Raw genomic sequence first — 22,780 nt, 5'->3', positions numbered from 1 at the left:
CTATATATCTGCCAGAAGTGTGATGCACAGTGAACAGAGATCTAAGTTATATCTTAATTTTATTAATTACTTAATGTGAAAGTACCTCTTTATTTAGTTTGGTGTATCAGTTGCCTGTTAAATGATGTATGATTAATGCTATTTTAGTTTGCATGTTACAGAAAAAGTCTTAAAATGTGAACTCTTGTCCCTTGGTTTATTTCTGTCGGTTGCTGGGAAATTTGTTATATTTCTTCATAGTTATCAGTCTTTATGAGGATCATAACATAACAAATTGGCAGCCCATTTTCTCTTGACATCAGCAGCAGTGAAATTCAAGCAATAGGGTGGCCATTTTTCTGGTTTTATACTGGTCAGTCAGGTTTTCAACTCATCTGATCCCTGCCTGCTACTGGACACATTTATATCCAGTATTTCTTTTATGTGGAAACATTTTATTTTCTATTCACTTCTTCTGCATCCATCCCACAACAAAACACGCTATTATCCAAGACAAGATGGTCAAGCATGTTCGTGGCCTGCTGCTATCTGCCAGTGTTAGAATAATCAGGTATTGGTGTCCCAACCCTCACTACAGAGGAGCCTAGCCTCCCAGCGTAGTGAAGGTGAGCTTGGGAGTTCACAACATCATGATGGGTGTGTGGTTACAGACACAGATTCACCTGCTACCTTCCAGCAGCGAGGCAGATTGATGTTTATTGTTAGATACATCGTGTCAATCTATGTGTAGAGGTGTTAGTGGCTGGGCCCAGGTGATCAGTTCTTGTCGTGCTGATGGGAAAACCTGTCAGCAAGGGTATAGTGTACCTGCCTTAGAGACTGATGTTACAATTGTACAATGTGCCTATTCTGACAGGGAGTCCTGATGCTATGGTGTCCAGTATTCTTGATCTCTGTCAGTGGACACCCGATCAGGCAGGGTAGTGTTGTCTTGGCCTTGATGAAACCACCTATGCTGTTCAATAAAAATGATTATTTCAACCACAGTGAGTTGATGAATAAACCTTAATGAAGAGCTACAGATACAAAACACAGCATATCTGTAGGGGAAAGTTACATCCTCCCAGCTGGTAGAAACTAGGTGGATTCAGAGAAGGTCAATTTTCTGCTCTAGTATGGCACAAAATACAGTGGAGTGAAGCGCATTACTGCTCCGAGTGAAGACCATCAAATTGCAGGGACTGGGTCATTGACGTATTTTGGGCCATGTGCATCATATGTGTCTGAGGATGTACATTTTGATCTACCTGCCAGATGCGAAAATGAAATTTAGCAACTCCTCTAGTCCATGGGCAGAATATTAAACTTGGCGATCAGACGCACGCCCAACCCGGGTGAACATAAATTGACACGCAATGACGTTGGGCGAGCATCTAGATATCATCGTGCTGTCCCACAATATTCTGTTTTGTGGGCATATGCCAGAGTTGGCAGCACGCCCGCCAACAATTAAAAGGTCTATTAAAGCCATTAAAAAGATAAATAAATTCAAATTTACACTACCCTTCCAACTTTACACTTGGCGGGCAGACGACAAGACCAAGCGGCCTTTGCACTTTTTAGGAAACCTCATCCACTCGGTGGGATGAGGTTTCCTAAAGCAAATAAAAATCAAATAAAAATTTTACACTTGAATTAAAAACATGTTGCTCATGTGACAGAGTCACATGAGGGGACATGTTTTATGACATTTTTCTGTTCTTTATTAATTTTTAAGTATCATCTTCATCTCCCTGAGGCAGCCCCCGCCCGCACAGACAGTACTTAGCACTGTCGCTGACATAACACGTTGGACGGGCCTTCATTGGCCCGCCAGTGTGAAATCACGGTGTGCTGTCAATCGCGGGTGGTGGTTGACTTCCTGAACACCCCCGCCGATTCCGCACACCAAGGGCAAACCTCTGCCCCATGAGTCTGCAGCCTGTTGCTCCAGAGTTCCAGATGGCTCTTTAACATCTCATTTGTGGCTCCCAGGCTTTTCCAGTTGACCGCTTTAACATGAAAAAAGCTGAAAAAAAGGCAAAGAAAGTAAGAGCTCTGTTTTTATTGTGAGGAATATAAAGCCAATCATTACTCTGCACTGAGTGTGTTCTGTTGAAGAGTCATATGGACTAGAAACGTTAACTGTGTTCCTCTCCGCAGATGCTGCCAGACCTGCTGAGTTTTTCCAGGTATTTTTATTTTTATTACTCCGCACTTTATGTTTCAAATGATTACTTTAACAAAAAACATCATCATGCACTAAATAAACTTGATCAAATGCTACAGTTATTCCATGGTTATGGATATTGTCTTTGGAGGAACAGGTTTATGGTTGCGACCATTATTGCTTCTAATGAAGCTGAGATCATAAATTATTCTGAATGTCCTTCTAAAAGCTATTTTACTCATGGGAATCAATAGTTGAAAAAAATTATCTTAAATCTACACATCTTAAGCTAAGGGTTGTCTTAAAGATAATTTTGCTGATAAGATTATCATTAAAAAACATAATACAGTTGTTTATATATTTTAGTTTTGTCTTTCCTACAGATACTAAAATCCAACACATGTATTTCATTTATTATATATGCAAATTCTGCCTTCCAACGAAGGCACTTGGCAAATTGCCAAATATGTGGTTCAGAAATGTTGAATTTTGCTGCTCCCAATAGTTATTATTTCAGGCAATTTTTTTTTTAGAAAGGCTTTTCGGGCAAAAACGATTGCTGGGCCCTGCCCTGGGGCGACCTTGGAACTTCCTTCTACAGGTTTATTTGACATGGAATAGGGGTGGTGGTCTGGTGAGGCTGGGGAATATCGGCCCCTGTGCACCCCGTAGAACGGAAAACTTTTTGGCTCCCCCAAGAATGATCTTCTCCAGTCCAACCACAACCCAATTGGAATCGCAGGCCCAATTTATTTATTGTCCAAGGATCAAACAAACAAAAGCAAAATATGGCAGATGCTGAAATCTGGATGGAAAACAGAAAATGAATACATAGCAAGTAAGGTAGCATCTGTGGAGAGAGAAACGGATTTAAGGAAGCTTCAGCTCTGTGATCTTACTTCAGAATTGCCTTTTCTGATGAAAGATCGGCACGATGACCACCTGAGGCCTAGTGTTGTGGATGGACGCTGGTACACAGATGCGATGGAGGGATTGGACTCACAGGGGAAGAGGGTTTAGGAGGGATGATAGCAAGGGCAGGGGTGTTTTTAAGCAGGTCACCCTTTCCCCATGCTTGGTCCCTCAATCATGCACTAAGTACCTTTCAATGAGGGGAAACCTCCCAGCCCCAGGAGGAGTCAAGCAATCACATATGGATTTGCTTGCCATTCTCCTGCAATGGCAAGCACCACCCCAGAGCCCCCCACTCAACTGAAGCAGGCTGAAGCTCTTAAGTGGGCATTGATGTCCACTAAAGGGCTTCAGGTGGCACTAGGGCGGGAAGGTCATCCACAAACCTTCCCACCATGGACTTAACTGGGGTGGAAGCAGAAAGGTGGCAAGATCCTCACCCACCACTCTTCCACCTAATTAAGTGTCCTCCTGCCACCAAAATCACCACAGTAGAGGGCATTAAATTCTGCCCCCCTCTGTGAGTCATTTCCAGTCCCAAACACCACAAATCATTCGGCACTTATCAAATCCTTGCAGTAACCACGTTTATGTTCCAAAACACCAGCAGCCTGCCACTTGAAACAGTATAATTTCTGAGCCACAAGGAAGAATTGGGTGGGGAAGCTGAGAAACCTTTAATCTATCATTGGACTGCACTGTACAAGAATGAATGAAATGGGCAAGAGCCAGACATTCAGGAATATCATCTTGTGAATAATACCCCATCACCCCACCATGACAACTGGAGAAATTAGGCAGACAAAAACAGAAGATAAAATAACCCAAGGCAAGCGAAGGAAAAGCCAACAGCCCAGAAATTTGATTTTGCCACACTCATTTTTCCAATGTTTAGCAATGCTTTCAGCATGGTGAGCAGAGTGCACAAGTTCATTATTCGCCAAAATGCAGAGATTGCCACATCGGTATTGACATAAAATAGGCATCATGGGCTTGTATTTGAAATTTTTGCTTGTGAAATAGGCGGCATAACTGCTGTTCGAGGTCCCCCTCTTTGCAAAATTGGTCCAGCTGTGTTCAGGAAAACCAGGGGTGGAATTTTATGGCCCCGTCATGGCGAGAGCAAGGCCATAAAATGCATCGAGCCGTTCAAAAGCCCATTGACTTCAGTGGGCCTGGAAAATCACACCAGTGGGAGAGGCCATGAAATTCCACCTCGGGTCTTCATGCTCGCTGATCCATAATCCTTGAAGGGATTTACAGGCCACCACAAAAAGGGAAGATTTAAATGCAGGTATTTTAGAAAGTAGAAATGCTTAGCTGAATCTGAAGCCAGAAGTGCAGGAATGTTCCTCCCAGCTTCCCAGCAGCCCTGAAGATGTTGCTGACTCCCACCTAGCCCCCCGCTGATTCTGGCCTCCCACTTCCAATCAATGCCACACCCCACCTCCTGATTGCTGCCACCATCCCATCCTTGCCCCTTCTGTCTATTCAAATCACCTCCGCTTGCTATCCTGATCACAGCCCTCTCTCTCTATCGACTCCTGTCCCTGTCCCTGACCCTTTTCTGATTGTTGCTCTTCTCCCTAAACCCCTCTCTCAAATAGTCACGGCCAGCCCACACCCAGCACCACCTCCCCACTCCCCCGACTCCCGCAGGATCTATCTGTAGGTTGCTGACAGAGACACATGGGACTAAAATTGAAATTTTCTTTACTCGCTTGCTGGCAGGAAATCCCAGCAGGTCTTTTCAGCTCACCAGTCTTATGACCAAATACCAGCAGGCCTCAGGCCTACACAATCCTCCACTGGGACACTCTCTGCACCTAAATTGTTTTGTGTTGTAGGCCAAATGATGAAGAAATGGTTAAATTAAGCAACATTTAGCCTACACACCTGTATTAATTTACTGTTACTGTGTAAGGGCCTGCCCGAAACCAATTAGGGCCAATTGCCAGGGGTATTATGAAAGTGTAGTGGAGTGGTGTTATGTGAACCAAGCATAACAAAGTAACTCTTTTTTTAAGAAGTGTTACTGATGAAATGTATGCAGAGAAAGAAACTTTCAAGCAAATAAATTATGTAAAAAAAACCAAATGATTGTTAAACTGCAATTTAAAGGTTTGTGATATACACTGTGCTAGCATTCCAATATATTGCAGCACAAAAGGTAGAAAAAAATTTTGGGTGTTCCACATATGTTTCCTCTATTTGAAATTCTCTAAGTTATATTTACCAGAATCTTTTTTTATCTGTATTTTGCCCTCGTGGGCGGGCACTGCGGGTGGGCCTGGGAGCGGTCACAAAAGTGACCACTGCCCGCGATCAGTCCCCAATCGTGATTTCATGCTGGTGGGCCAATTAGGGTGGCTCATAACAGCCAAGAAAGGCTGAGCAGGGGCGGGAGCCTGTTAGCCTCTGGGTTCAATGGCGACCCAGTGGCTATTATAAAGAAAGCACAGACAGCCCCAGAAAGGCTGCCAGGGAAGGACGTCTGCATGCCTGTTGGATGGACGATGCAGTGAAGTGCGGCAGCAAATGCCAGTTGGGAGGGCAGGTCGGGTGGGCTCTGGGCCCCCGGTTTTCTGATGAGTGTCTCACCATCCTCCTGGAGGAGGTGGTTTCCCAGGAGGGACACCCTTATCTCCCAGATGGGAGGAGAAGGCCACTGCACCTCACCAAGAGGACATGGGAGAAGTTGGCAGCCCAGGTGGGCGGTCGTGATGTGGTGCGGCACACATGGATGCAGTCCCGGAAGGATGACAATGACCTGCTGAGCTCAGGAAGGGTGAATACCGTGTTGGCATGGATCAGTCTGCAGGAGTGTAAAGGTGTGGTCATCCCCTGTGGGCCTCAGGGATTCTAGGGTCTGAGTACCAACTGCCAATGACACCAGAGCTGGCCAAGGGGGTGAACCCTGGCTGCTTGGACTGGTTGCCTTGCAGCTCGAGGGCCATGACTTAGATGTGCCCTGTGAGCTGTTCCTCAGCTGGGGTTGGCCAGGGTGCAATGATGCTGCAGGTAGAGAGTAGACTAATCAATGCTCCTCTGTCCTTTCAGGAGAAGACAAGCCATATCCAAGCAGAGAGGGCACAAACAGACGGAGGGCTGCCCAACCTAATGCTGCTCGTAGTTCGAGCAAGATGTCCTGGAGCTGGACAGCTGACATGTTCCCCATGCAAGTGGGCGTGGAGGGACGAGGGTGCCAGACAAAGGTAAGAGTGCAGTGCACAGAGGTGAGGCTTTCGAATTGTGCAATCATTCTACTGCAGTCTCTTCATTGATGTGAGCCTCGAACCTGGAGTCACCATTGATTATTGGAAGACGAGGGCACCGTGATGCAGATCTCCATTTCTCACCAGGGTGCCTGGCATGCACAGTGACAGTGTGATGATTTTAACTAATGACATGTCCTTCTTGCTTTTAGGTTCACCAGCAGGCGTTCGCTCTGCAGACCCCGAAGGGCCACCCCTGACACCAGAGGACCACTGGGCATCACTGTCACCTGTGTCGCACCCGCTTTCTGAAGCAGGTACCAGCGCAGATACCTGCACATCGGTGGGCATTAGTTCGGCAGCAGGTGTCTCGGTGCACATGGATGAGGGCATTCCACACTCGTGTAAAGTGCAGGTGGAGACAGAGAGTGCCCAGGGCGCCGGCAGTCAGAGGACTGATGGGGACCAGGACAATGCTCAGTCAAAGGTTGATGATGAGCCTCTGGAGTCATCCATTAGGTGGCAGATGCTGGATGTCCAGCAAGAGGTTCAGGAGCATCCATGAGGGTCTGTGTGCCATGGTTTCCATGATGGAGGAGTCCATGTGGAGCGTGAGCATGGTGTTGACTGTCATGGGTGAGCGCACTGACTCGTCCATTGAGTGAGTGGCGACTCTCATGGAGAGGCAGCTCCAGGGATAGAATGAGGCGATCCTGGGGTTGCGCTCAGACCTGCAAGCTCTCAGGTGGTCGGTATCAGTGTGAGAAATGGATGAGGCACCCAATATTCCAACTAAGTGTCGATCAGGTGAGCAGGGAGGTCCACAGTGGCCTCATGTTAGCGCATAAGCCGACTGTCGTCTCTGTGGGCTCCCCTCAGGACGCTTTGGATGATAGCAGCAGCTCATCCACCCCCCTGCCATTGAACTATTGCATTTGATGAGGTTATAATGGCTGGCGAAACGCCAGGCATGACATTGGCCACTTCCTCCCAGGCAGGCCAGCCTGGGCTCCACTGGTCAAAGGACGACCACCAAGGTTATCAAGGCCAAAAACACAGCAGAGTCAGCAGGCTGTCTCCAATGCCAGTGCCTGTGAGGGGACAGCACTTAGATGTTGCACTCGCAAGCGTAAGATAAAGGGACCATGAACATAAGAGGTGGGGGGGGTGGTGGTGCAGGTCACGGGTGATTTTATATTCATTTATGTTTAATTACAGTCTCCTGGTCTGGGACTTAAGACCACAAAGGTTGATGTCAAAGTCCTGTGCATGTGGAAATGATATAAATCTGGTTTTGTGATCATGGCCTGAGTATGCTTCACCTTCTTATTTCATTGGTGCAGGGTGTGCCAGTATGTAATGCTGGACGTACGTGGCTCTGAACTTTATTGCACAGGTAATGAGTGCTTTTTGTGTTCAATTGAAAGGGTCTCTTCACACATCCAGGATGGAGGAGGCAGCCTTGGCATGCATTTGAAGCTGAGCTTTGATAGCATAGCTGAAGACATCCCTGATGTCCCTGCCTCCCTGGAGGTTTCCGAGGTCTGGCTCCATGCCCCCAGCGTTATCCTCACCACGCTCCTCTTCTGACTCACCACTGAACTCATCATCTGTGGCCTGTGTAGCTGCATCAAAATCCTCATCCTCCTGTGGGTCCACTCTTTTCCAGTGCCAGATTTTGGAGAGCGCAGCAGGCAACCACAATCAATGACATCCACTCTGGGAGGTATTGTAGTGCTTCCCTGAACGGTCGAGGCATCAGAAGTGCATCTTGAGGAGACCTATGGTCCTCTCTACCACTGCCCTTGTGGCGTCATGACTCGTATTGTACCGCTTCTCAGCCTCTGTTCTTGGGTGGCAGAGAGGCGTCATGAGCCACCTCTTCAGCGGATAGTCCTTGTCACCCAGCAGCCATTCATCCAGTCGGGCTGGAGCACTGAAGAGCCTCGGCACCTGGGAGTGTCTCAGGATGTATGTATCATGGGAGCTGCCTGGGTACCTTGCACAGACTTGCAGAATCTGCATCCTATGGTCACACACTATCTGCACGTTCTTGGAGTGGAATCTCTTCCTGTTGACGAAGGCACCAGATTGACTGGCTGGCACCTTAATGGCCACATTAGTGCAGTCGATGGCACCCTGGACATGGGGGAACCCAGCAATTGTGACAAAGCCTCTGGCTCGCTCAGCCTGGCTGGCCTCATCCATATGGTAAAGAATAAATGTCAGTACCCCCCTGAACAGAGCTTCTGTCACCAGCTTGACACAACTGTGGATAGCTGATTGGGAGACTCCTCAAAGATCCCCCACTGACCCCTGGAAAGACCTGGAGGCATAGAAGTTGAGGGCCACTGTGACCTTCAGAGCAACTGGCATGGGGTGTCCACCCACACAGTTGGAGCTGATCTCAGGCCCAATCATCTAGCAAATGGAGGTCATGGTCCCCCTGGAGAGGCGAAGCCTCCTTTGGCACTGCACCTCGGACATATTGAGATAGCTGCATCGCCACCTGTAAACCCTGGCAGCAGGATAGTGGCGTCTTCTGCAGCCCCTTCCACCTTGGACTACCTGCTGGCCTTGCGCCCCTTGTGCCTGCGCCTCTCATCCCACAGGTCCCTCCCCTGAAAGCTACAAAGGGACACATGGCCTCCTGTCCCTTCTGCCCTCTTTTCCTCCTCAGAGGAGGTTTCACCAGCAGAAACCACAGTCCCCTTTACCAGGATAAAGGAAGGCTGTGCAATACTGGGAATGGTCCACAGGGTCTGAATCCTCCGGGCACCTGGCAGACAGCAATGTGTCCTGAAATGAGGCCTGGAAGTGCTAAGAATGAAGCCCCGAACAGAGATGGAGCTGCCAAATACCAATAAGCAACCAGCTGCAAACTGTCTCCATAACTGCTCACTACTCACACTGGCAATGCTGCTGATCCTTTTTATATCGCCCCTGGATGGGGTTTGAGGAGATGTTGGCTGGCCACCTGCCCCTTTTTCCCATGTGATGAGCAGAAAATTGCATGGGCAATGTAAAATCTGAGACAATTGCATTATTAAGGGCCTTAAGTGCCTGCTAATTAATGGTGTGTACTGCTCTGGCACCCGTGCGCGCCCGTCGAGCGAAATATTGCCAGAGTGCACCATGACTTCGGGACACTCACCCGATGTCATCGTACACAATTTTACTCTTGTTTGGGTTATGTGCATGCCCGGCTGTTGAGGCAAAATTTCTGCCCTATAGTTTAGCATTATCAAGTCTCTCCAGCTAAGGGATTTTCAAATCAAGTGAGAATAATGTTGCTTAATTTAAAATGTTATCAAAGCAACAGTGGATTATAGACTAATGGTGTCAAATACATAGCAATATATGCTGACATGTTAAATCGTGCCTCAAATCATGTGTGTACTATTTAGAAAGTGCACAAACCTCATGTTAGGATAAGGTTCTACAGGCCCCAGTAACCATTTGGAACCTTAACCAATTAACTATTTGCTGTGTGATCACAAAGAGTGAAGCCTACAATTCCCAATTGGGTATAGGCCTAATGGGAAGGGGAATGGTGCACCATCTGTTTTGACTGATGTCATGAGGCCTAATGCTGTAACATTGGCTATTGGGTGAATTCCAGGAGTCAGAAATACCACTAATAGTGAGCAGGTCTAGGAGTTAAAGGCTTGCAGTACCTTAAAGGGGCAGGCAATGTTTTAGCCTGGTAAACTGGTCCTGGGGAAATCCTGGACTTACCTGTAAGTCTGGGCTCTATGTCCCACTTCTTTGGTGACCATCATTCCCAGTGTCGCTGCTGGGACAAGACAGCTGCTGACCATTTGATTGGTGGCAGCCGTTGGAGGAAGAACTTCCTCTCAGATGGGGGAAGAAAACCATTTTGAGCCAATTAAAGGGCCAACATCTGTTAAGTGGCTGCTCGATGAGCTGGCAATGCAAATATTGCCTCACAGGCTCCCAGCAGCATAAAATTCAGCCCCATGAGTAAATAGCCAGTGTGGAAACAAGTTTAATAACCTTAGTGGACCAACCAAGGTAAAGTGAATCGGTCATATCTACTAGGGATGTGCAACCTAACCACTTATAATGGACTTTCTCTCACATTATGTGATAGTATTTGATTGCTTTCCATCAATAACCATGAGGCAGAATGATGCTTTTTACAACCACAGCTTTTGTCAAGATTTTTCAATGTCTTCAATGGAAATAAATTTCAGGAGATATGTACAATGAGCTATCATCCATTTTACATTATCACACAGTTAAAATCTACTGCAATGACACTTTCATCTATTCTTCACATTTTGAATCATTATGTACACATTTATGAGGCTTGTTGTGCAACCATAAACTGTTAATGAGGTAAGTATGTTTCAAGTGAAGAGCTAACAGTCAGAAGATCATCATGAATCACCAGGTGTATTCCAGCCAGTGGGAAAAAATAACTTGTTCCTACACAAAGCAGCTTGTGCTTGACAGAATTTACTGTCAATCCAAGGAATGGGAACTAAAAATATAAGTATTGATTAAGCTTCATGTACAATAACACATTATTTACTTGGGGTCATAGAGGTCTACAGCATAGATAAAGGCCCTTCGGTCATCAAGTCTGCAGTGGTCAAACAAGTACCTAATTACTCTAATCCCACTTTCCAACACTAGGCCCATAGCCTTGTATGCCTTGGCATCGCAAGTGCACATCCAAATACTCCTTAAATGTTATGAGGGTTTCTGCTCTACCACCCTTTCAAGCAGTGAGTTCTAGATTCCCACCACCCTCTGGGTGAAAAAATTCTTCCTCACATTCCCTCTAAACCTCCTGCCCCTTACCTTAAATCTATACCCCCTGGTTATTGATCCCTCCACCAAGGGGAAAAGTTCCTTCCTGTCTACCCCATCTACGTCTCTCATAATTTTATACACCTCAATCATGTGGCCCCTCAATCTCCTCTGCTCCAGGGAAAATAACCCCAGTTTATCCTGTCTCTCCTCATAACTAAAACTTTCCAGCACAGGCAATCTCCTGGTAAATCTCCTCCGCACTCTCTCAACTGCAATCACATCCTGTAAGGGGTGGTGGTGGTTAGACACTGAGGTTTATTTATTTATTGTTTCATGGGATGTGAGCATCATTGACAGGACCAGCATTTGTTGCCCATCCCTAATCAACCTTGAACTGAGTGATTGGCTAGGGTCTTTCAGAGGGTAGTTAAGAGTCAACCACATTGCTGTGGGTGTGGAGCCACATGTAAGCAGACCAGGTGAGGATGGCAGGTTTCTTTCCCAAAAGGACATTAGTGAACCAGATTTTTTTTAACAACAATTAATAATAACATTATGGTCACAATTACTGAGATTAGCTTTCAATTCCAGATTTTATTCAATTGAATTTAATTCCACCAGTAGGATTTGAACTGTCATTCATCCCCCCTCACATGTTAATTGGGGCTGTTGGAACTCTAGCTCAATGCTATTATCATTACACCACCATCTCCTGTGCTTGATTTATCCCAATTTTGTTAATTTAGTTTGATTGTTTTAACTCGAAAGAGTTACATCACCATCTCCCCTTGTGCCAGCTTGTTTTTAGAAGAGGTATTTTCAGAGAGTTTTCATTTGGTGTGTGGCAGATATAAAGTTTTGTTGCAATTATTTCTTTTAAATAATAAACTTTGTAGATGCACTGAAGGAAATTTTAAAATGACCAGTTATTTAACAAATAATAGCTGTTCTAGAACAGGACCAAAACTGAAACCTGAACTCAAAATTTAACAGTTAATGAAGCATTTTGTTTTGTGAACTCCCAGAACATTGTAAGGGTTTATAAGAAATTAGATTATTGTTGGACTGCTTACATTACGATGTAATCATTTGCCAAGGCACAGAACTATAACTACTCAAATTAAATTATTCACAGAAGAATCTCAATAAATATCAGTCAACAGCTGATTTCCTTGGACATTGCTCATATCAACACAATAGTGTTGTTTCATATACTTGTAGCCTCGTTGTTGGCTTCTGGTATGCGTGGCCTATCTTATCTGGAGAAACGGTAATCTTATTCTGGTACTTGCTTCAACTGGTTTATTAACACTATATATAAGATAGTGTATGTCTCTCTTGAGCACAGACTGTTCCATCCTCTCTACATAGTCTCAGCATGACTGCAGATGTCGCTGATACATCATGGTTTACATCATTCATTACCATAAATTTTCTATTAACCCATTACACTACACCTCCTCCCAAGTATCCTATCAACTTCTTAACAACAATATTTAACATTAAAACTAATTACATTGTATTTCTGTAGCTCCCTTTTACTGCTACAGATTCTACCCTACTCCTACTCTCCCCCCTCCCAAGTCACTGTTATGGGGTTCAGTCTCCCACTGTGTTTTCATTTTTTTGGGAAGATGTCTTGAAGACATGTGAGCGTTCCTCTTTTCCTTGAAGAATATCATCAACAGCGGGACAGCAACTTTGCAGGACTGCTGGTAATCGGAGTGTAGACTTCAGGACTGCTGAACTATAAGGACCTGGCAGAGAAAGTTTGAACCAAGAGAGAATACTGAAGAACATCAACATTTGGAGTCTCTGAAGTAGAAGAGAAGGAATTAGGATGCTCTCGGGAATCATCTGCTCCCTCGAATCACACTGGGGAAAGACCTGAGCAGACGAAGATTCTTCAACTCCCATGAAGATTTTCGCAGCCGTATCATTCACTGTGAAAAAGTTACTGAAGATCTGAGATTCTATCAAATTTGGGTGACGAGAAGAATAATGACGAAATTCCTGTAGACATTTCAGGAAACAAAGAGATGATTTCCTGATGACATTTCAGAAAGGATGTTCACTTTCTGTAGGCAGTGGTAACATTGCCACCCTTTTCTCAGTGTGAAACTGCTCTGCCATGGGCAATGGGAAGACTTTTGGGGGATAAGAAGGTAAGACAACACCATTGTCTAATATGATGCGAAAATAAATTTCCTGTACAGGATTCTGAAGTTTTAGAAGCTCTGAAGGCTCTGCCTTGGCTTCTGTGATGAAGAACAGCATTAGTGGGAAGAAGATTTTCAGCTGAGGCTGAAGTGTGGGCATCAATTTACTTTCAGCCATGGAAACAGGTGCTACCAACTCTCTGGCAGTGTGATCCTCCACAGACTCAAGCATAGAATCAAGCAAGTTGTTCTCCATGGAAGACTCTTCATGGTTAACCATTGATACACAAGGCATTGCATTGGTATGTTCACTGGAATAAAGATCTGAATGCTGTTCTACTGCAGTAAACACAGCTGACTCCTCAAAAAACAGAGCCTTCATCTGGCTCAGCAGTAGATTGGAATAGCATACTGACCATCTTCTTCAGGAAAGAGCCAACCCAGATCTAAAAAGTCTTCTTGCGGATGGCCACTATCTGTCACAGTGCCTTCTGTATCCACTGCCACTGGCCTAGCTTTTTAAAGAACTGAGAGATCCATAATCTCAATATCTACCCAGGGCCTAGTGGATTGTGTTTCTGTGATGGAAAGAAAATCACTGTTCAATAAATAAACCTCCTCAGTGGCTCTAGGCTGGAAATTCACTGGTTCTACATAAAACTTCAGAAATTTGTTCACAAAAGGCATCGGGATGTCCAATTGTTAGCCATCATTCAGTTTTTCCAGAACACTCAATAGTATGCCAACATCTCCATTCTTTAAGGATGTGCATTGATTGTGAACAACATAGAGAGAATCAACAACCTGTCTCCCTTGCAATGAAGAGGGGCAATTAGCCTACCTTTTATTGGCAAGTTTATGCCGCCTGGACCTTCCAATTTAATATCTGATGTATGGAGGAGTATTGGCTGAAGTCAGTCTAGAAAATCAGCTGCTATATTAATGTCAGCTCCAGTGTCAATCTTAAAGTTGGTGTCAAAACCTTTAACTTGCTCTGTAGCTGACCAATAGCCTTGATTAAGACCATTTACTTCCCCTAGAAACTCTGAAATTTGTCTCTGTCTTAATTTCCAGTTTCTTGGATGGAGTGCATTTCATAAATATTCTCTTGTCTTCTTCCTCTATAAAAGGTGTTGGACTCTGAGAAATGCATGATATGTCCAGTCTTCCAACACTGGAAACATTCTGAGTCCAATCTGGGCAATTTTGGCATCTGCATTGTTTCTTTGCACTATAATGTAAGCATCTCCAAATGGCTGCTATACGGTTCCCACCCTTTCACCCATTTTGGCATGCTTCTGAATAAGTGGGGCCATTACCCTAGGGCCTACCCAGTTATTGGAGTCACCTAGAGCCTCAGCGTCGTGATGGATTATGACCCAACTTGGTCTCTCTGTGTTCCATGTGCCTCACATATTGAACTGTTTGGTCCAAAGTGAGGTCATCCTTGATCTATGGAAAGTCCAAGAACTTTTCATCACGGACCCCAATGACAATACAGTTGCAGATGAGTTTACCTTCCAATGCAAAAGCTAGCTAGTTAATATAGGTTGGTAAGCAATAACTCGACTGATTCCCCTGGTCTTTGGAACATTTGCTGAAAGTGCACTTGCTCAATTATAAGAGATAAAATTTGTTTTGCGCTAAAATATGTGTCAAAGGCTTTGAGGATGGTATTGAAGCCTGCAGAGTTCTCTTCCACCCCCTGTCCACTACCCTTCCTATGGCATAAAGGAATGAACTAACCTGTAGTTCTGCTTTTTAGCATAAAGGCCCAATGTTGATTGATATTGGAGGAAGTGTTTCTTCCATGACTCCCACTTTTGGCCTCTCTGCGGGCCATTGAGACTTTTGAACGGGCAGTGACTGTCCTCCAGGTGTCATTACATCGCTCCAATTAGCCTCCTTCTTCAGTAGGTTTGTAAATCCTTCAGTCTACCAGGTTTCTTTGCATTTATTTGACATGGTCCTGTTGATGGCACCAACCCTTGGTTAGATTGGTGTCACTCCACTGCTACCATGTTTCATATATGCATGGCATGGTTGCTGACTTCTGGTATGCATGGTCTATCTTACCTAGAGAGGTTGTAGTCTCTCTGGTACTTGCTTTAACTGGGTTATGAACACTAGACATATGATAGATTATAGTATAGGTATGTCTCTCCTGAGTATAGAGTGTTCACCCTCTCATGTGTTCAGCACATGACTGCTGATGTCACTTATATATCATAGTCTACATCACTCATTACCATAGTTATTCTATTAATCCATTACACGACAAATAGTATGTTAGACTCTTGTTTTTGGAAATTTTTAACAGAGATATTCTTCTGCAAAAGGGCAAGTCCTTGTCATTTCAGTAATTCCTACTTAATTGCAGCCCGCAGAGACTTAAGTAATACACCCAAAGGAGAAATGTAGAATCGCTGACAGGAACTACTGGTTTCCCATGTTGTACTGTATATGTGCAGACTTAAGACATTATTGTCAGTTTCAGAGGAGTAATGGCAATGAATGCCGACAGTTTACTTACCATTAAAACTGCAAAATCTGGACCATCATTACCAGTGCTATCAAGCGGCACTTGCTTAGCAATAACCTGCTCACTGACACTCAGTTTGGGTTCTGCCATGGCCACTCAGCTCCTGACCTTATTACAGCTTTGGTTAAAACATGAACAAAAGAGGTGAACTCCAAAGGTGAGGTGAGAGTGACTGCCCTTGATATCAAGGCAGTATGTGACCTGGTGTGGCATTAAGGAGCCCTAGCAAAACTGAAGGCAATGGGAATCGGGAGGAATGCCCTTCATTATTTGGAGTCATACCTAGCACAAAGGAAGATGGTTGTGGTTTTTGGAGGTCAATCATCTCAGCTCCAGGGCATCACTGCAAGAGCTCCTGAGGGTAGTGTCCTAGGCCAAACCAACTTCAGCTACTTCATCAATGACCTCATGTCCACCATAACGTCAGAAGTGGGGATGTATGCTGATGATTGCACAATGTTCAGCACCATTTGTGACTCCTCAGCTACTGAAGCAGTCCATGTCCAAATGCAGCAAGACCTGGACAATGTCAATGCAAGTAACATTCACACCACACAAGAGCCATGCAATGGCCACCTCCATCAAGGGAGAATCTAAGCATTGCTTAGAATCCTGCGGCAAGCAACTCACCTCCTAACAAAGCAGCCCACTTGATTGGCATCCCAACTACAAACATTCGCCCCCTCCACCAACGACGCACAGTGGCAGCTGTGTGCACCATCTACACATAGATAGACAGCAATTTCCAAACCCACAACCGCTACCATCTAGAAGGACAAGGGCAGCAGATACAAAGGTACACCACCACCTGGAGGTTCCTCTCCAAGCCACTTACCATCCTAAATGGGAAATATATCACCGTTCCTTCACTGCCGCTGGGTCAAAATCCTGGAACTCCCTCCGTAACAGCATTGTGGGTATACCTGCGTCACATGGACTGCAGCAATTTAAGAAGGTAGCTCACCACCACCTTCACAAGGGCAGTTGTGGATAGGCATTAAATGCTGGCCTAGCCAGTGAAGCCCACATCCTGTGAATGAATTTTTTAAAATATGCAATCATAGAGTTGTTCCGTAGCTGATTAAGGGATGTCTAGGTCAAAGCCACATAGTAAGATTATAACTCAAGCAGCAAGTTACAGAAGTCTATTTGGAATTGAAATAACATCAATCAATTTCTTATCACTTTCCAATTATACATATTTAATTAAGCACCGAACTGTCAAATTGGCCTCACTCCCCATATCTCAAGGAAAGAAGATTTCACTTTAATAGTTTAAATTCTCTGATTTTTACCATCGCTTTGCCACTCAGGAATTTCCTCTGTTTCATTATATAAAATATCTGTTGTGAGGAGACTTCCCGATGGATATTTTTGGTTGGTTTTGCTTTAATATTTATAAAACTAGCAATTTGTTTCCAACTTGGTTTCTGCCATAAAATAGAAACATCATACTGGTGTTTTTTCGAGGTATGGGTTAAAGGAGATTAGCAGGTCTGTACAAACAGAATTTTAGCTCAAAATCTGTGTTATTCCTGATCTAAATGTGTTTAATGAGTTAATGTACAGCTGGATGCTGATACTGGAAGTAAAATTTAGAAAAGTAATCATAGAATAATAGAGTGGTTGCAGCACAGAAGGAAGCCATTTGGTTTGTACCAGCTCTCTGGAAGAGCTATGTAGCTATTCCCACCACCCCGCACCCCCCCACCGCACCCACCACCTCCCCCCCACCCCCCCCACCCCGCCCCGTCTTTTCACCATAGCCCTGCAAATTTTTATCTCTTTGGATAATTAACCAATTCCCTTTTGAAAGCCAGGATTGAATCTGCCTGCACCACAATCTCAGGCAATGCATTCCAGATCCTAACCACACACTGGGTAAAAAAAGTATTTTCTCACGTCGCCTCTGATTCTTTTGACATTCGTCTTAGATCATTTCATCCTGGGCCCTTCCACCAATGGAACACTTTGTCTCTATCTACTCTGTCTAAATGCTCCTATCAAATGTCCTCTCAATCCGCTCTAAAGAGAACTGCACCAGCTTCTCCAATCTAACCTCATAGCTGAAATCTCTTATCCCTGTAAGCATTTTTGTAAATCTTTTCTGCACCATCTCCCATGCCTCCACATCTTTCCTAAGTGTGGGGCCCAAAATTGGGCACCATACTTCAGCCGAGACAGAACCAGTGTCCTATAAGCGTTCACCAAAGCTTCCTTGCATTTGTACTCTATGGGCAGAATTTTTCAGTCAGTGTGCGGGGGCAAGCCCGACATGCTGACATGTAAAATGATGTGCGATGATGTCGGACGTGTGTCCCAACGTCACCGCGTGCCATTGCAATATTTCGTTTGGCAGGCGCGGGCCGCAGTTGGCTGCACACCTGTTGAAATGTAAACAGCCTGTTAAGGACATTAAGAAATTTATTGAAGCCACTTGTGAACCCTGCCCATCCAACGTTACGGTAGGCGGGCAGGCGAAAAGCCCAAGCGGCCTTCATGATTTTTAGGAAACCTCATCCACGAGCGGGATGAAGTTTCCTAAAGCTTTTACTAAATAAATAAATACATTTTCATAAATATAAAAACATGTCCCAACTCATGTGACACAGCCACATGAGGAGACATGTTTAAATAAGTTTTTACACCTTTTATTTAATAATTTTAATATTGATTCAATCTCCCTGAGGCAGCTCTGTCCCTCAGAGAGATTGAAGCGCTTTCTTTTTCGCATGCGCGAAAAAGCACTGTCCCCGACTCTCCCTCCTCCCCCCACCCGCACAGATAGCGCTGAGTGCTACCAGTTGCGTCTTACGCTGGGCGGATCATAATTGGCCTGCCCGTGTAAAATGGTGGCGTGGAACCGATCGCAGGTGGTGATCGGCTCTGCACCTGCCTCCGCCCGCTCCCGCTGTGCCTGCCTGCCATATGAAAAAGTCTGCCCTATGCCTCATTTATAACGCCGAGGATGCTTTATGCCTAATTAACCGCTTTCTCAGCCTGCTCTGCCATCTTCAATGATTTGCGTGCATATACCCAGGGCCCTTCTGTTCTTGCATCCAATGTTGAATTGTATTCTTTATTTTATGTTGCCTTTCCTCATTCTTCCTCCAAAAATGTACCACTTCACACTTCTCAGCATTAAATTTCAGCTGCATATCTGTCCATTCCACCAGCCTGTCTATGTGCTCTTCAGGTCTATCACTATCCTTCTTACTGTTCACAATATTTCCAAGTTTTGTTTCACCTGCAAATTTTGAAATTATGTCCTACACACTAAAGTCTAGGTTATTAACATAGATCAAGAAAAGCAGTGGTCCTTATACAGAACTCTGGGGAACCCCACTATATACCTTCATCCAGTTTGAAAATTAACCATTCACTGCTTCTCTCTGTTTCCTTTTACTTGGAATCCTATTATGGATATCACAGTGACATCGACCATCCTACAGTTCATTCACTCAGATGTTAAACTACTGTGGTTTAAATCAAATGTCAAGGCCTGAGTTGATTTTGAAGAGAAGTTGAGTAACATCCATGGGAACATAGGAATATAGGAATAGGTCCTTGAGACTGTTCCACCACTCAATCATGTCATAGCTGTGTGACCAACTTTTACTCCATGACTCTTAATACCTTTGGCTATCAAAAATCTATCAATTTTAGTTTTAAAATCAAAAATTGATTTAGCACCAATTGCCATTTGCAGAAGAAAGTTTCAAACATTGTACTGATCAGTGCTCATTGCCAAGGACATTAAGCTTTGCTCTTCATAAGAAAGAAAGCAGATCAAATTATGAAATGTGATCTTCAAACACAAGTACATATCTGGCAATTTTGTGTAATAAAAATGAATTTATTTAACCAGCGTAAAATAGTGACCCTTGCGATAGGATTATTTTCAGGGCTATTTTAGAGTTGTTAAAGTTTCAGGTTTTTTAGCAGTTTCTTTTCTTGAGCAAGCTTATCACCTTTGCTGGTTTTCTATGTGTTGCTGGTATGCATCCTTTTGTCATTATTTGTGTGAGCCTTGACTGAATGTTGACAAGGTCTTCAACCCTCACATATATCACAGCCCCAAGCTTAATCCTGCACTTATCCTACATGCATGGGTTGCTGGATAGTGATCAGGCTTTTTAACACAGCCACACCAAGGCCAAGTGTAGCACCAACATTTTCTTTCCAGCTGAGAGAATTACCTCAAGCCTGACCGGGCATTGAACAGTGTACTATGCAGTGGGGGCCTTCTTCATCTGTATAGCTCAGCTACTCACTGATACAGTGAAGGTGTCCATAATTCTAAATAATAAGTGGCTGAAGGACATTTTAAAAAATGAATTAGTCAAAACTGATTAAATGTACAACCCATCTAATGAAGCATACAACTAATGAATGTGCCAGTTAATAAGTACAACACTTTCAACTAAATCAAAGGCTTAAAATTTCAATGTCCTTGACTGTCAACCTCTTTCTGTCACACAGAGCGACAGAGTAGCTGAGATCCTTGCGATCAGTGGTTAGAGCTTTGGCATTCATTAAGATTGCAAGGAGCTTCTCTTTTGTATTGCTATGTGCACCACTTTAAGTTGCTTGCTTCACTTCAACTTCTGTTTCTCTCTGATAAGCTCCAGCTGAAATAATGTTAAAGAAGATTATTCCCTGAGGGACTTCAAAGAAAAGTTGAAAGTTTGTGAAGTCATTAAAAAAAATTGAGAACATATTCTTGCATCTCCAGCACCTAAAATGTTTGCACCTTCAGGAAAGAGCTTTCTGCATAGTGAGAGAACATTTCAACAAAAGACTGCATTTTAACATGTATTGAACAGTGCAATTTCACATATTCTACTTTCTTTAATTTAAATTATTAGTGGCACCTTTTCTAGTGAAATGATACAACTTGGTAAGCAATATTTGGAAGCAATGTAACAGCCAACTGAGATAATTCCTCAGAGATGAATTGGGAAACTATTGTTTGCAAACACTATTTGTACACTTCTGGTCAGCACTTTTAGGGGATCTGGAACTCATAAGCAATTTCAGTTCATTGTATGGCTGCCATGAATTTGCAGGCCTTTTTATGACGTTTAATGGAGAACCTTCAAAACTACTATATTCATGCACCACATGTGTGATAATGTACACTTGATTACATGTGATGTGTATACAGCTTGCATGTTAAATGAATGCTTGATAATTCTCATTTGGAGAATAATCACATTGTAGCAATTACATTCCAATTTGGCATATAATTGGCAAATTAATTTCATTATAGATAAGCGTGAGGTGGTACATTTTGGTAGGAGGGAAAAGGTAGGAGGCATTATGCTCCTTGTAATTAAGTGTCTAAATTGGGGAGAGGAATAGAGGGGAAGTACAAAGTGATAATACAGATGCAAAAATCACTGAAAGTAGCAACACAGGTTAATAAGGCCACAAGAAAAGCAAACAAAACACTGAGGTTCATTACTGGAGTGAAACAATTGAAAAGCAGAGAAGTTATGTTATACTTGTATTGAACTTTATTTAGACAACACTTGTAGGCCTACCTGCAAAGTTCTACTGCAGGAGGTGCCACTTGCCATTTCTCACACAGTATGTGTAGAGTGTGGCACATGAAGATTTGTGTCCCTTGCATGCGTCTGAAGTCACTGAAAGTGCACAATTACTGATGTTACTGACATCAAGGGCTGGTGCAATACACAAGTGGTAAGATTGGTCAAGGAATGTGGAGGAAATTCACCCTCTCATTTTATCCTTTCATGGGATGTGGGTGTTGCTGGCTAGGCCAGCTTTTATTACCCACCCCTAATTGCCCTCGAGAAGGCGGTGGTGAGCTGCCTTCTCGAACAGTTGCAGTCCATTAGTGTAGGTACACCCACAGTGCTGTTAGGGAGGGAGTTTCAGGATTTTGTTCCAGTGATAGTGAAGGAACAGCGATATAGTTCCAAGTCAGGATGGTGTATGGCTTGGGGGGGAGCTTGCAGGTGGTGTTGTTCCCTTGCATCTGCTGTTTTTGTACTTCTAAGTGGTAGAGGTCATGGGTTTGGAAGGTGCTGTTGAGCTGCAGTTTTGGTGAGTTGCTGCAGTGCATCTTGTCAATGGCACACACTGCTGCTACTGTGCATCAGTGGTGGAGGGAGTAGATGATGAAGGTGCCAATATTTGCCCTGCTTTGTCCTGGATGGTGTCAAGCTTCTTGAGTGTTGTTGGAGCTGCACTCATCCAGTCAAATGGAGAGTATTCCATCACAGTCCTGACTTGTGCCTTGTAGATGGCTTTGGGGAGTCAGGAGGTGAGTTACTCTCCACAAGATTCCCAGCCTTTGGCCTGCTCCTATAATCAAATTATTCATATGGCTAATTCAATTCAGTTTCTGATTAATTTTAACCCCCAGGATGTTGATATTGGGGGATTCAGCGATGGTAATGCATTGAATATCAAGGGGCAATGTTTAGGTTCTCTCTTGTTGGAGATGGCCATTGCCTAGCACTTGTGTGGTGTGAATGTCACTTATCAGCCCAAGCCTGAATGTTGTCCAGGTCTTGCTGCATGTAGGCACAGACTGCTTCAGTACCTGAAGAGTTTCAAATGGTGCTGAACATTGTGCAATCATTAGCAAACACCCTCACTTCTGACTTTGTGATGAAGGACAGATCATTGATGAAGGAGCTGAAGATGGTTGGGCCCAGGACACTACTCTGAGGAACTCCTGCAGTGATGTCCTGGGACTGAGATCAGTGACTTCCAACAACCACAACCATCTTCTTTTGTGTTATATATGACTCCAACCAGTGGAGATTTTCCTCTGATTCCCATTGACACCAATTTTGGTAGGGCTCCTTGATGCCACACTCTGTCAAATGCAGCCTTGATGTCAAGGGCAGTCATACTCTCCTCACTTCTGGTGTTCAACTCTTTTGTCCATGTTTGAACCAAGGCTGTAATGAGGTCAGAAGCTAAGTGGCCCTGGTAGAACCTAAACTGAGCATCAGTGAGCAGGTTATTGCTGAGTAAATGCCGC

This window comes from Carcharodon carcharias, chromosome 8 (genome assembly GCF_017639515.1).
Source record: "Carcharodon carcharias isolate sCarCar2 chromosome 8, sCarCar2.pri, whole genome shotgun sequence".
Classification (NCBI taxonomy): Eukaryota; Metazoa; Chordata; class Chondrichthyes; order Lamniformes; family Lamnidae; genus Carcharodon; species Carcharodon carcharias.
Note: the sequence above shows the minus strand (reverse complement) of the source record.